Raw genomic sequence first — 15865 nt, 5'->3', positions numbered from 1 at the left:
GGATCAGGCCAGTCAGTGTCTCAAGTAAAGGTAAAAAGATAAAGGCAAAGGACCCCTGGATGGTTAAGTCCAGTCAAAGGCAACTATGGGGTTGTGGCGCTCATCTTGCTTTCAGGCCGATGGAGCTGGCGTTTGTCCGCAGACAGCTTTCTGGCTCATGTGGCCAGCATGACTAAACCGCTTCTGGTGCAACAGGACACTGGGACGGAAACCAGAGTGCACGGAAACACCGTTTACCTTCCCACCACAGCGGTACCTATTTATCTACTTGCACTGGCATGCTTTCAAACTGCTGAGTTGGCAGGAGCTGGGAAAGAGCAATGGGAGCTCACTTTGTCATGGGGGTTCGAACCGCCGACCTTCTGATTGGCAAACCCAAGAGGCTCAGGGGTTTAGACCACAGCGCCACCCGTGTCCCAATTGTAGCTAGTAGCCCCTGATGGCCTTGTCCTCCATGAATTTGTCCAATCCTTTTTTAAAATCCATCCAAATCCATCACCGATTCTATGGGAGTGAGTTCCCTAGTTTAAGTATGTGCTCTATGAAGAAGTCCTTTCTTTTATCTGCCCTGAATCTTCCAACATGCAGTTTCAGTGATTTTTTTTTTTTTTTTTTTTTTTTTGGAAAAGGAAATGAACCCAACAATTTGCAGAAAACATTTTGAATAGCGGAATATTCGTTATGCAAACCCACTGGAAGTTTGTTTAAAAATTGTATCATGCATACTCCCTTCCCTGCATTAAAAATCTCCTTACCACCCACAGCTTCTAGTTCTCACAGAATTAAAGATTTTCAAACGTCTTTCATCCATTGTTGGCCACCTCTCCCTCCCTCCCTCCCTCCCTCCTTCCTGCCATCTTCTTTCAGGGCTTCCACTTTGGGGGGGGGGGGAAGCACCAGGAAGCAGATGTCCAAAAAGAGCATTTTTTCTTTCTTTCTTTTTTTCTCCTCCCCAAGTTCTCACACCACTAGAAACCTTCTCAAGAGGGGAGCACTTCATTTTTATAATGTAGATGAATCCTTTTCCACCCCACCCCAGTCTTATACTGCCTTGAAATCCTGGGCTGGGAACATGCTAAGCCAGCAAATTCACAAAGCTTATTAGAGTCCTCTGGCCTTTAGGAACAAGAGGGGGATTTGCAATTTTAAGCTGAGAGGGATAATTATGATAATCATCATAATTTTGGGAATGGGGGCAGAAAGAGTCCTTTCCTCACCAATGAATTCTGGGGTTGCTTTTTTTGTAGGGGGTGGGAGAGGGATTGGGGGAAGGGTCCGGATGTCGCAGACCACCCTGCCCTGAGCAAACAAATGATTTTGAAGGTCCATAATTGCAAGCCTGTCTTTTAAGGAATCCTCTGGAGGATTCCTGAGTAATGGAGGTCACGCAAGGTCAGCGAGGAGCACAGGAGGATAAATCTGAAAGCATGAAGTCTCTCTCCCCTTTTTAAAGCCCATGCATAAAGGATTTATTTTCTAGAAAGGACAACTTGGGAACAATACCTTGCTGTGTGTGTGCTTGCACGTGCACGCACACACATTCACACCAACACACATACACACACCTCACCTAAAGGCTGAAGAATAAATAACAGAGCCCAGGCCAGCTCCCCAGTAAAGCCTCATTGTCATTAGAGGAGGGGTGGGAAGAAAGAAACGGTTCTTTGAAGAAAGAGCCCCCCAAGCCTGTGGGCAGATTCTTAAGCCAAAGGGTATCTTAAGTCAGCCCATGAAAGCGGTTGGTTCATGAGATTTAGAGATGAGCAAAGCAGAGGTGAGAAAATCAAAATGTCAGATTTGGATTCATGGTACAAAATGCTCTCTCAGCAGTGGCCCAGTAGAAGTCAGTTGTGTGGACTCATCTGGCAAATTGGCATCTTAACATCCCTCAAAACATGCTCGCCAGACTGCTCCAAAGCTTGCAAACCCACCAAATTAAAAGCCGACTCAAATTTTGGATTTGCACAAACAGACCTCTCCCTTCTACACCCTCACCAGCTATTTTTAACAAAACTCCCCATAAACAAAACAGCTCTGAAGTTTGGCCTGGAAAGGGTTAGGCCATAAAAAGCCGAGGAAGATTGGTGACTGATGAAAAAGGTGAAACGCCAGCAGTTGCTAAACAGCCTCAAAATAAACTGTGAAAAAAGATCTTTTTTGCCTTTTTAAAATCAAAAATCCAACCCACATTCATTCACATCACAGGCAGATTATATTCACCAGGTGAAATCCAGCCCACTGGTGGCTATTAAACTCGACAGTGTAATAAGTCCAATATGTATTTCAATTTACTTTGCAGCAACTACATTTAATTTACTCACTGCGGGGTTTGGAATGTAATCTTCTCCATTCCTAGTATTTGTCGAATGCATTATACATAAAGTCGGAAGAGGAGCAGAGCACAGCTACCTCATGATTTGCTGCCTGGATGAGATGGCGAATGTGAGCCAATTAACGATGAAATCTTAGCAGTGCATAGTTTAATTATATTTGCAGATGAATTAAATGCATTTCCTCCCATTCCAGGTTTCCTGTGAAGCTTGATTAAAGTGGTTAAAAAAAAAAAGTGTCGAAAACATCACACTCTGCAATCTTGGAGAAGATCTGGAGTTTTGCTGCTTGAATAAGAAAGTGGCTTGTTGAACTGTGCTGATACTGAATACTATTTTCCAAAAAATGGCACATTTCTGCTTCCAAATTGAAATTAGAGAGATACTTCTTTCTGACACCCCCAAATATTTCCTTACTAGGGCAGAGAAAACTGAGAGCAGCTATGATGTTTCCCCTTGTGATTCCTGATTGTAAGGAAGCCAAGCCAGACCTCATGACTCATGCAGAGACACAACAGCCAACATCTTTCCAGCATGGATGTCTTTGCCTCAGGAGTGACTGAGCGATCAAGTCACCTCCAGTGCAGGGAGGCAGCTGAATGACTTGCCTCCAGCCGAGACCCATTGGTAGGTGAAGCTAAAGCAGTGAAACATACAGAGGCACAGCGGGGAGACTCTTCTCCAACACTCAGGTTTAGGTAAAGGTAAAGGGACCCTGACCGTTAGGTCCGGTCGCGGACGACTCTGGGGTTTCGGCGCTCATCTCACTCTATAGGCTGAGGGAGCCGGCGTTTGTCCACAGACAGCTTCCGGGTCATGTGGCCGCTTCTGGCAAACCAGAGCAGTGCACGGAAACACCATTTACCTTCCTGCCAGAGCGGTACCTATTTATCTACTTGCACTTTGATGGGATTTTGAACTGCTAGGTTGGCAGGAACAGGGACCGAGCAACGGGAGCTCACCCTGTCGTGGGGATTCGAACCGCTGACCTTCTGATCGGCAAGCCCTAGGCTCTGTCGTTTAGACCACAGCACCACCCGCGCCCCTTCACTCAGGTTTACTGGCGTCATTTTATTCATTTCTGTTTTCTGGTGGATTCCTGTTAAGTCACTACATTTTATTTTTTGCATGTTCTCTTTCCAGCAAATAGTATGTATGTATGCCAGCCGCAAAGGCTGTGTTGTGCATTTGGAAATTGTGCTTTTGGAGTTAGTCACAAAATTTGTCGTGCTGAGGATCTCAGTCACCCCTTAAAGCCTGGTAAATCTGCATAAACTCTCAAGGCCTCAGTGGGAGAGCATCTTGGTTTGGGACACCCGAGTTGCATATTTTTAGGACTTGCCCTATTTCTCTGACTGTAATTTGTTTTAAACTGTTGTGTTTAAATTGTTGTAAACCCTTCCCCCCCCCCCCCCGGGAGTAGGGGGAGGCGGGGCTTAGGGCAAAAGGCGAGTAACCAATAATGTTAAGTTTTTCATACCCAGTCACACTCCCCTTCATGATGCAGCAGGCCCCTTCTTATGACTCAAGTAACAAGGCCATTCCTTTCAAGGGTTTTGCTTTGAGTCTGCCTAATATCAGATATCGCACATTGTGTTTGATTGCCCTGTGTAAACTGCCTTGGGAATCCTTCTGGGCTGAAAGATGGGCTGGAAATGAAAAACAAATCAATTTTCATGAAAAGTAAAATGCCGTTTGAGAATGGCCGGCTGCCTGTTTTCTGAAAACAGTCTGATACGCGGGGTGAACCTCTGATCTGAAATCAGCCAGGCAGGTTCAAGGTTCTTATCTTAACTCACAAAAACTCAAACAACTTAGGCCCAAAAGTGCATTAAGGGTCACCTGATCCCTTTTGCTTCACCTCAGTCACAGAGATCCTCTGATGGGGCACTTCTGTGGTTCCCCACCAGGCCTCTGAGGTTCAGTCAGCCTCTACTAGGGATAGAGCTTTTAGTGTGGTAGCCGCTGCCTGTGGAACTCCCTGCCACTAGAGGCACCAGCAGGAGCCCTCCCTGCCTGCTTTTAGACATCTGCCGAAAGCCTTGAAACATGACTTTATTTCATCGATGCTTTTGATGTAGCTGTCATTTTGTATACTGTGCTTTTATAATAAGTGCTGTCCATAAATATATCAAGAAAGAAAAAATCCAGCAGGGCACCATACATTGAAAACATGTGTATATAAAGAATCCTGCGCCCTGCAGTTTTTAAAGGGTGTTGGGAGTTGTTATGAGATTCCCCCCTGTCCCCCTTCGCAGAGCTACAATTCCCAGAGTTTTCCGGGGAAAAGGGATTGGTTGCTAAACCATTCTGGAAACCATAGCTCAGTGAGGGGGAAAGGGGGAGGGTCAACTCTCTGCACCCTTAGCAAACTACAATCCCCATGGGGGGAGCCCATGGCTGTTCAAAGTGGTATAAAAGTACAGTGGTACTTTGGGTTAAGTACTTAATTTGTTCCAGAGGTCCGTTCTTAACCTGAAACTGATCTTAACCTGAAGCACCACTTTAGCTAATGGGGCCTCCTGCTGCCAGAGCATGATTTCTGTTCTCATCCCAAAGCAAAGTTCTTAACCCGAGGTACTATTTCTGGGTTAGCAGAGTCTGTAACCTGAAGCGTATGTAACCCGAGGTACCACTGTACTTTAAATGTCTGGTCTTTGAGAGAAGAAGCTGAGATTAAAAGGGAAAAAAAGTATCTAATCCCTGCAGTTCTGGTGGAATTCAGTTTTAAGGAAAGGGAAGCTTTTAAAGCAGCGCTGCACCTTTAAGAGTGTGGCGCTCCCGGCTGTTTCCACTTAGTCTCCTCTGGCCAGCTTGTCTCCCTGCATCAGAGCTTGGCTTTCATCATGCTTATCTCCCCCCTCCCCACCTCCCTTCGGGGGCCCTGGGAGCCAAAGGCTAGAGGGGCTGTGTGACAGGGAGCAATGACCTCTGCATAAGTAGTCCAGCAGATGGCCACACCCCCTTCCTTGGCTGGCTTTTCTCTCATAGCCCCTGGGGGCACAGGCCCCTGACCTCTGCCTCCGCAGAATACCAGAGACCTTCGAACGTGACGTTCTGGTATGTTCGGTAACAGGCATAACATTATCCTCCCCTTCCACTGGGGCGGGGGGGGGGGGTTGGTGTTGGTGGCAGAGGTGAAGCATGCCAGCAAGCGGGCGGAAATTTGTTATGGCGGCCTCTTCGGGGCACCCGTCGCCAGCCTGCTCCCTTCCCCACATGTTTTTGGACTGATTCCACAAGCAGGTCCTGAGCACAGGAGCCCCTCTCCCCTCCTGTGGCTTCCAGCAACTGGCATTTGGAGGTAATCCTGAGCTAGATGGACTAATAATAATAATAATGATGATGATGATGATAATAATTTATTATTTGTACCCTGCCCATCTGGCTGGGTTTCCCCAGCCACTCTGGGCAGCTTCCAACAAAGATTAAAAATACATTAAAATGTCACACATTAAAAGCTTCCCTAAACAGGGCTGCCTGCAGATGTCTTCTGAATGTCAGGTAGTTGTTCATCTCTTTGACATCTGGTGGGAGGGCCTTCCACAGGGCGGGCGCCACTACCGAGAAGGCCCTCTTCCTGGTTCCCTGTAGCTCTGCTTCTCGCAGTGAGGGAACCTCCAGAAGGCCCTCAGCGCTGGACCTCAGCGTCCGGGCAGAACAATGGGGGTGGAGATGCTCCTTCAGGTATACAGGGCTGAGGCTGTTTAGGGCTTTAAAGGTTAGCACCAACACTTTGAATGGTGCTCGGAAATGTAATGGCTTGACTCGGTGCAAGGCCGTTTCCAAAGGCCTATGTCAGCCTTTCTTTCCCATGGCAGTTATTGTAGTGCATAAGAACATTAGAGTTTCCCTGCTGGATCGCTCAGTTGGTTAGGGCATGCTGCTAATAACGCCATGGTTGATTCCTATATGGGACAGCTGCATATTCCTGCATTGCAAGGTGGGTTGGGATAGATGATCCTTAGGGTCCCTTTCCAACTCTACGATTCTGTGGTTCATCTAGTCCAGAAGCCAGTCATATACCTGGGAGAATCCCAGAAGCAGGACCTGAGCACAACACCACTCTCCTCTCTGGTGGTTTCCAGAAACTCGCATTCAGAGCATGCTATCGCCCAACAGTGGAGGGGTCAGCAACCTTTTTGAGCCGTGGGCCGGTCCACCGTCCATCAGACCATGTGGTGGGCCGGACTACATTTTGGGGGGGGGGGAATGTACGAATTCCTATGCCCCACAAATAACCCAGAGATGCATTTTAAATAAATGGGCACATTCTACTCACATAAAAACACGCTGATTCCCAGACCGTCCGTGGGCCGGATTGAGAAGGCGATTGGGCCGCATTCGGCCCATGGGCCTTAGGTTGCCTACCCCTGAATTAGAGCATAGTTATGTGGCAGAATAGGGGCTGATTTGCAAGACAGTGGCAAGCCCAGCCCAGCTGTGTCTCCAGTAAAAGGACAGTTGGCTCACCTGCTCTTACCTGTGTTCCTCGTTTATCCTCCAGAGGAAATCTGCCAGGCCCATCCTGCCACAGCCCTTGCAAAGCAATAAGGTTGCTTGCGGGCTGCCGTACTGTTAATTACGTTCCCCTCTGTTTAAAAGAGGATGCATATGTGAATGAATTGGCCCATCAGTTGGTTAATAACACCTCCTTATCAAGCCTGCTTATCGGTATTAGTTATGCCCTATAAAATTCATACAAGGCCCCTTGGGGGAAATCACTTAAATTGTGGGCCGTGGGGGTGGAGGGACTGAAACCCTGCTGTGTATGTATGGATGTGTTTTGCAAAACTGTAGAGACACGTGGAGGCAAGCTGGCATCCCAAGCAGCGGAACAAGAGCTAAGACGACCTACCAGCTTGTGTTTTAATAATTCTGGATTAAGCACTTCCCTTTCTGCCTTTCCACCTTCTCTCCCTGCCAAATAATAGAACAAGCAGACCATAAATTTGCTGATTATATGCATTTGGGCCGACTCTTTCCCTTAACGACCCTTTCTGATGATTGCAATTCTCAGTGATGGAGAGTAATTTCTCTTTCTCCCCCCCCCCCCGCCTCTCTCCTCATCCCTTCTTTGTTTCAAGTAACATCTTTTGCGTTCATGAATGTGGAATGCGTAGTGTGGGCCAATAGCGAAGCTAAAAGAAACACACACATATTCAACATCCTCGGGGACTGTCCTGTAAAGTGGTCAAGCTCAGAGAGAAGGATTCATCGCCCAAGAGCAGGGGTAGGCAACCTAAGACCCATGGGTTGTTTAACCCATGAGCTGCCCCCGAACTGAGCTGCCCACTCAGCGAGTCCCCGTGCCATGCTGTGCCAGTTTAGCGTAGCACGTGGGGACTCGCTTCCGTGGCGCCAAAAATCGCGTCTGCACAGATGCTGGAAATTGCGTCTGTGCAGATCTGGCCCATGGAGGGATCTCCACTGGAGTGAACCGGCCCAGGCGAGGTAAACCTTGCTGACTGACCGCTGCCCAAGAGCTTCAGGACTGAGCAGGACTCCAGATCTGCTTAAGAACGTAAGAACAGCCCATTGGATCAGGCCAGCATCCTGTTCTTCCAGTGGCGAACAAGATCCCTGTGGGAAGCAGGCAGGCAATATCTGAGCACAACAGCAACACAACAACCCTCTGCGGTTTCCAGCAATTGGTATTCAGAAGCATTTCTGCCTGTGACTATGGAGGTAGAGCATAGCCCTCATAGCTAGTAGCCATTGATAGAATTATCATTTGTCTAATCCTCTTCTCAAGCCATCCAAAAGCCATCACAGCCTCCTGTGGAATTGAGTTCCCATATGTGTTGCATGAAGAAATCCCTTCTTTTTAAGCTTTCTCCACCTTGGCGAAAGCCAACACATTGCATCACACTGGCTTATGGGTTTATTATCTCAGAAACAGAGAACAAGAGAAGACGAGAGTCCTGTCCTACGACTGGATTTGTTTAATTGATTAATCAACCAAAAGCAGCACCAGTTTAAAACAGAGAGGGAAGTGTCCCTTTTCTTTCAGGCTGTGTTTGTGTGTGTTAAGATCAGTATAAATGCTCCGTTTCTTGGGAGCTGCGGCTTAGAGCTGGGAAGCAGAAACACCTTAAGGTCAGGGTGAGGGGCCCCTCTTAATGGGCAGAGGGGGAGAATTGGGGTGGGGTGGGGAGGGGGCGCAGGATGTCATTTTGTCATTAGCTGAGCTTCAAAGGGAAATGGGCAGTGGGCTGGAAGGAGGGGAGGGTGTCAGAGGGCTGGGAGCCAATTAGAAGCGGCCCAGGGTAGTTTCGACCCTTGATTCTTTTCACCTGGTATGCAGCTGCCTCTGAAGGGGGGCAGTGAAAGGAAGCTGCAAGAGGGGAGGGGGGGGAAGGTATGCACTGGGGTCCCATTGAGGGAATCCGTACTTGGGCAATGGCTTGCCTTCTGCCCTGCTGCTGTTGTCTATTCCTGCTTCTGAACCAAAGAATTGACTGCTTTCTTCAAATTCCACCACTTGCAGTGGTATCACAGGAATTTAGGAAGTTGCCGTCTACTGAGCCAGGCCACTCGTCCATCTAGATCAGTAATGCCCACACTGACTGGCAGCAGTGGGTCTCTAGAGTCTCCAGCACAGAGGTCCTCCAAGCCTTCCCTGGATCAAACCTGGGACATTCTGTTGGCAGAGAAGATACACAGCCACTGAGCTACAGCACATGTATAAAAAGAAAAGGGAGGGAGTTTGGTGTTGCTGCATGGTTCTAAGATTACTCTTTAGAGTGCATTTTGCACTCTTTCCTGGCGGTTTCCATGCTTACCCTCCAACCCCCACCTCCTTCAAGATGCAAGAGTGATGCATCAGAGGCAGCCCAAGACGTTTTGGTGCCCTGAGGCACGGGTATAATAATAATAATAATAATAATAATAATAATAATAATAATAATAATAATTTTCTGCCCTTTAATGGCTCCCCATAAGCTGCTGCTTGAAATCTCACCCTGGCAATTGGAGGCTAGTCACGAAATTAAAAGATGCCTGCTTCTTGGGAGAAAAGCAATGACAAACCTAGACAGCATCTTAAAAAGCAGAGACATCACCTTGCTGACAAAGGTCCGTATAGTTAAAGCTATGGTTTCCCCAGTAGTGATGTATGGAAGTGAGAGCTGGACCATCAAGAAGGCTGATCACCGAAGAATTGATGCTTTTGAATTATGGTGCTGGAGGAGACTCTTGAGAGTCCCATGGACTGCAAGAAGATCAAACGCATCCATTCTTAAGGAAATCAGCCCTGAGTGCTCACTGGAAGTACAGATCCTGAAGCTGAGGCTCCAGTACTTTGGCCACCTCATGAGGAGAGAAGACTCCCTGGAGAAGACACTGATGCTGGGAAAGATGGAGGGCACAAGGAGAAGGGGGCGACCGAGGACGAGATGGTTGGATAGTGTTTTCGAGGTTACCAGCATGAGTTTGACCAAACTGCGGGAGGTAGTGGAGGACAGAGGTGCCTGGCGTGCTCTGGTCCATGGGGTCACGAAGAGTCGGACACAACTAAACAACTAAGCAACAACAAACTCGAGTACAATGGAATTTGAAATGGTGTGTTGCAGGAAACAAGATGTTTGCAGCATGGGGGGTTGGAGGTGGTAGTGAGGAGAGTGGAAGTCACTCCCTGCCTCATGCAAAAGGCCATCCATTGGCTTCCTTGGTGCATTGTTTACATGTCCCTGCTAACCTTCCCCAGCCATTATTGGTCGCCCATTGATGTGGCATACTTTCTCCCTCGGAGGATTTGCTACCATATGGCCACTGGGAGAGCTGCCTTGTCGAGCGAGCCAGACCACAAGTCCATTTTAGCTCAGCATGGTCTGTATTCTGTTGATTGGTGGTGCCTCTCCAAAGAGTCTCAGGCTTTCCCAATCCTGCTTGAAGATGTTGAAGTTGCACCTGGGATCTTTTGCATGCACACAGCCTGTGGTCTGCCATGGAGCTGCAGCCCTTTGTCTTAAAGATTCTAGTCCTCATGGTTCAGGGAACGGAGAACCTGCAGCCTCCCAGATGTTGGTGAGCTGCATCTCTCACTAGGCTCATCCAGCATGACCAATGGTTAAGGACAATGCTTGCTGTAGTCACAACAACGCCTCAAGGGCTGCAGGCTCCTCCCCCCTGTTCTACATGAAGAGCCACAGAAACATGGGAAGCTGCCTTATTGCTGACTCAGCCCACTGGTCTACCTATTCAGCATTGCCAGCACAGGCTGGCAGCAGCTTTCCAGGTGCTCTGCTGCTGGTCAGAATTTTTATTTATGTATTATATTTTTTTACATTTATTTCCCACCCTTTTCTCCCAAGAGCTCAGGGTGGCCTACACGGTTCTTCCCATCTTTTAATCTCCACAACAGCTCTGTGCGGTAGGTTAGGCTCTCTCAGTTCCTAGTCTGACACCCTAACCATTCTTATCATGCCTATGGAGCTGTTCCTGACTTTCCTCTTCTTGGAAATGTGCAACTTGCAGTTGAAATGGGAGGAGAACCTCAGCTGGAAACAGCAAAAGGGGTGGATTTTGATGGAGATGGCTATGGAGAGCAGGGATGGGCAAGCAAAGGCATCCATCAGTTTCCTTTGCCTTTGATGGCCTTCTCAGTGCCAACTCCCCATATGGCAGCGTCCCGTTACCAAAAGAGAAATACATTTAAAACAGCCCAACAACAACAACAAAAATATGTAAAACGAGAAAGCCACAGCCTCCCGCCAGCAGTAGCTTAACAATGCCTCTGAGTATTGCTTCAAATACACATAATAAATCTGGGCTAATAACACCAGGAGTTTACAAGCTTTTTAGAGATTTTATGGGATAAATTGTGCTCCCCAGCAGCTCGATTCGATTTCTTAATATGAGCGGCATATTTATCCAAGTCTCTTAAAACAGATAGGGAGGGTAGAGAGATGCCTGTCCTGCCATTAACGGCATGGAATTGTGGCGTGCGATTTATATTCCTGCCACCGGTGGGCTGGAAAAAGTTCATTATCCGTGGGCCTTTGCAAACCCAGTTATAGCAGAGGATCAGGAGGAGGGTGAATTAGTTTAAAAAGAAGCTCGGGAAAGCTGCTCAAGGAGGTATACAGAGTGGGTGCAGAGGAGTGCAATCATCTTTCGTTGCCCCCAAACACAGCAATAATAATAATAATAATAAATAATAATAATTTATTATTTATACCCTGCCCATCTGGCTGGGGTTCCCCAGCCACTCTGGGTGGCTTCCAACAAAATGTTAAAATATAATAGTCCATGAAACATTAAAAGCTTCCCTAAACAGGGCGGCCTTCAGATGTCTTCTGAAAGTCTGGTAGTTGTTTTTCTCTTTGACATCTGGTGGGAGGGTGTTCCACAGGGCAGGCGCCACTACCAAGAAGGCCCTCTGCCTGGCTCCCTGTAAGTTCGCTTCTCACAGTGAGGGAACCGCCAGAAGGCCCTCAGCACTGGACCTCAGTGTCCGGGCAGAACTATGGGGGTGGAGATGCTCCTTCAGGTATACTGGACTGAGGCCGTTTAGGGCTTTAAAGGTCAGCACCAACACTCTGAATTGTGCCCGGAAACGTACTGGGAGGCAATGTAGGTCTTTCAAGACCGGTGTTATGTGGTCTCGGTGGCTGCTCCCAGTCACCAGTCTAGCTCACCTTCAAGCAGGTTTTCTGGGGAAAGAAACTCAGAGGGCACAAACCCAACACCCAAGTTGTAGGGCTGGTGGTGAGGGGCACCAAGGGCAGGCATCTGTTGAGGGCTACCTGGGGGGAAGGGGGTCTTGTGTACCAAGGGCCTCCAAAACCTGGGGTCGACACTGCCCAGTTACTGCTAAACCCCTCTGAGCTGAAGGAATATGCATTTCCAAACAGGTGCATCGTACATGCGTGCTTGTAAAGAAGCCAGAATTTTATTGATTGATTGAATTTATTTATACACCACACTTCCTCCACAAGGAGCCCAGGCTGGCAAACAAATGCACAATTTAAAAACAAGCAAATAAAACTTTTAAAAAGTGGTTACAAATATCCTAAAAACAATTACGCTGAAAATCAGCTACAGTTGAAACATTGTAGAAAGCAATTAAAAACATTCTTCTATCCAATGTTCTCAGGGTTGCCAGGATCAGTATTCTTCTGCCCCCAGGAATGTTTGTTTTTTAATGGTTTTTCAATGATATGCATACAGTGGTACCTCTGGTTATGTACTTAATTCATTCCGGAGGTCCATTCTTAACCTGAAACTGTTCTTAACCTGAAGTACCACTTTAGCTAATGGGGCCTCCTGCTGTTGCCGCACCACCGGAGCACGATTTCTGTTCTCATCCTGAAGCAAAGTTCTTAACCTGAGGTACTATTTCTGGCTTAGCAGTGTCTTTAACCTGAAGCGTATGTAACACAAGGTATCACTGTATTGTATAAAGTTACAAAATAGAAATTGAATGTAACAAGAAATATAAAAATGAACAACAGGAATGTTTATAAATGTCTCCTGAAGGTTAATGATGATGGAGACAGGTATGCCTCATTAGGGAGGGCATTCTGCAACTGGGGAACCACCCCTGAAAAGGCCCTGCCTTGGGTCAGCACCAATCAGGCAGTCTTCAACAAGGTGTCATATGCCAATTGTAGGGTCCAAAGATGGTTGATATTGGGGAAGGCATTCCTTTGAATTTTTGAGTCCCAGGCCATTTGGGACTTTATATGCTAGAACTAACACCTTGCATTTGGCCTGGTAACTCATTGGCTGGGTGGTTCTCTCTGTGTATAATATGTGGGATAGCCCTTAGCCTCATTATTTTACTGCCCTTGTGGTCCAAGTTTGTGGTCCAAATCTCAGCATTTGTTCCTTTGGATATTGAGTCCGACTACTTGTCCAGCGGGTGGCGCTGTGGGTAAAAGCCTCAGCGCCTAGGACTTGCCGATCAAAAGGTCGGCGGTTTGAATCCCCTGCCAACCTAGCGCCTGCCAACCTAGCAGTTCGAAAGCACCTCCGGGTGCAAGTAGATAAATAGGGACCGCTTACTAGCGGGAAGGTAAACGGCCTTCCGTGTGCTGCGCTGGCTCGCCAGAGCAGCGATGTCACGCTGGCCACGTGACCCGGAAGTGTCTCCGGACAGCGCTGGCTCCCGGCCTCTTGAGTGAGATGGGCGCACAACCCTAGAGTCTGTCAAGACTGGCCCGTACGGGCAGGGGTACCTTTACCTTTTACTTGTCCAGCAGTGAAGTTGGGATGCGAATGGGCGCCACTCAGCCTCATTTTATCCATCATCAACAAAGCATGAAATTGCACTAGAAATGCTGATAGTTTCCCCAACAACATAGGATCTGCTTTGGTGAAACAGTAATTTGTTGACTAATTAGGAAAGTAATTGTTCTAGGCTTCTTTTGGAGCGCAAGGGTTTCATGAGTGTGTGTGTGTGTTTCTGGTGATTTATTTATTTTTTTAGAGTATTCCTTCTCCCTCCCAATTTGGGTCTGGGTCTTTTCAGGACTGCCAAGATAGCTGGCTTTCCATTCTTCATCTTTTAGGCAGCAATATGCCTTAAAATCTTCTGTAGAAGGGTGTCCAGTGTTTTATTTTTCTATTCATTAGCAATGATGGGTTGACCTACTCAGAGTAGATCCATTAAAATGAATGGATATATATGTCTGGTATATATGTTTTTTTAAAAAATAAAATACAAAATGAACTCAGATGGGTCCAAATGGGTAAGAATTTTTTTTTTTGGGGGGGGGGGGACGGACGGACCATAATGCATAATGAAACATGGAACCTTCTTTATTTTCTGGGTTTTGTTGGTTTGAAGTGGCAGCCATAGTCTTGCTCCCAAGATTGGCTGCAGATGGTTTCTGGTTTGGATGCAGGATGAGGAGGGAAATAGATGTGGCCATAGATAGGCTGGAGGTCAGGCCCTAGATCAAAGAGGCGAGGATCAAAGTGCCAGGGACAAGAGCGGAGTCAGAGGCAGGCAGAAGGTCGAGTTCCAAAGTGGCAGGGAGAGGATTGATGGGGCCAGAAGGGCGTGCAAGGTCAAAGGCAGGCAGGGGTCATAATCTTGAGGAAGAGAAAGCAGAAGGGCAGGCAAAACCCCACCAAGTCAAGACAAGTGGCTCAGGCTGATAAGCTGGCTTGGTTTCAAATGCTTTTTTTAAAGGGTCTGATGCGTCCTCATTGGTTTGGGGAGTTGGCTGACGTTATGGGTGGCCAGCTCTACAGGCAGTCGAGAGGGTACTCTATTCCAGTGTTTCCTAACCTTGGGCCTCCAGCTGTTTTTGAACTACAATTCCCATCATCCCTGACCACTGGTCTTGCTAGCTAGGGATGATGGGAGTTGTAGTCCAAAAACAGCTGGAGGCCCAAGGTTGGGAAACACTATTCCATAAGGCAGGGGTTGGGAAGCTGTGCAACGGGGGTCAAATGTGGCCCTCAAGACCTTTCCATCTGGCCCTCAGAACTCTCCCCAGACCACACCCCCTGGCTTTGGCCAGTTGTATAGTACTTCGGTTTTCAAGAAGATCTTATGCACCTCTGGCTGAAAAGGAAAACTAACTAGGGAACCGTTCGAGCTTATCAGAGCAGCGAACTTGTCGACTTGTGAATGCTGAAGATTTAATTCATTCATCTTAAAGGAGGGCTGCAGAAACTAATTACGTGCCTATTTAACCGTAAATGCAAGACTTGCCTCCCCTTTTTGCTCGCTGATCTGTGCTGCCTTGTGATGCTGCAGCTATGCGAGTGTGTGTCTTCCCCCAGGCTTTTCTGTCCCTTGCAAACCTCCCCTCTCTATCCCCAAACATTGAGGAAATAAGAAGCTGCCTTATCTGAGTCAGATCATTGGCCCGCTTGCAGAGGCTCTCCAGATTTCAGACAGGTGTGTCTCCCAGCCCTACCTGGAGATGCCAGGGATTGAACCTGGGACCTTTTGCATGCAAAGCAGATGCTCTAACACTGAGCTAAGGCTTTTCCTCCTGTTAATGAATGCTGCTATCTCTAGCCCAAAGGAAAGTGTATAGAGAAAGCAGAAGCTTAGGGTGCAGATACTGTCCTCCTCCTCCTAGTGTCCTAAACTTTTGTGTGTCCCTTCCCTGCCCAACCGAGGAAGAGGACTGGAAATAGAAGACCAAGTCAAAGTGTGAGACATGGAGGATGTCTTGCAAGTGAATCTCTTTGCTGTTTACACGGCACAGATATTCTTCCCAGATGTCTTTGCTTGCAAGTTCCATGCTTTATTGTTCATGAGTGAAATTGTAAGAGACTGAACTCTTCTCTAAAACCAACAGTTTTAAAATATTGCAGCACCAACAAATGGGTGTAAATGTGTAAAAAGAGTGGCTGGGAAAAGCCAGTTAGATGGACGGGGGCATAAATAATAATAATTATTAATGTGTAAGGATTCTGACAGATGTGTATAGAGTACTTGTTATCAAACTCTTCACCCCCTACTTGAAATTGTTCGGGGTCTCAGCGGACCACTTAATAAACTTTCTGTTGTTCTACAAATCAATGCACATATGTAATTCATATTTTAAAAGCATGTTTTCTGCAAT

General features: G+C 47.3%; 1 protein-coding gene and 1 long non-coding RNA gene across 3 annotated transcripts in view; both read left to right on the top strand.

Moving 5' to 3' along the window:
- IGDCC3 (immunoglobulin superfamily DCC subclass member 3) overlaps positions 1–15865 on the top strand; it is a 111824-nt gene that overhangs the window by 34863 nt on the left and 61096 nt on the right. The gene's annotated exons all lie outside the window — the stretch shown is intronic.
- Positions 11820–13982, top strand: LOC144325474 (uncharacterized). The gene is made up of 2 exons (XR_013390631.1): positions 11820–13197; positions 13538–13982. It is a non-coding gene; the product is annotated as an uncharacterized LOC144325474 (long non-coding RNA).

Source organism: Podarcis muralis, chromosome 14 (assembly GCF_964188315.1).
Source record: "Podarcis muralis chromosome 14, rPodMur119.hap1.1, whole genome shotgun sequence".
In the NCBI taxonomy this organism is placed as follows: domain Eukaryota; kingdom Metazoa; phylum Chordata; class Lepidosauria; order Squamata; family Lacertidae; genus Podarcis; species Podarcis muralis.
The sequence above is the reverse complement of the archived record's forward strand: the minus strand, read 5'-3'. Positions and strand labels throughout refer to the sequence as shown.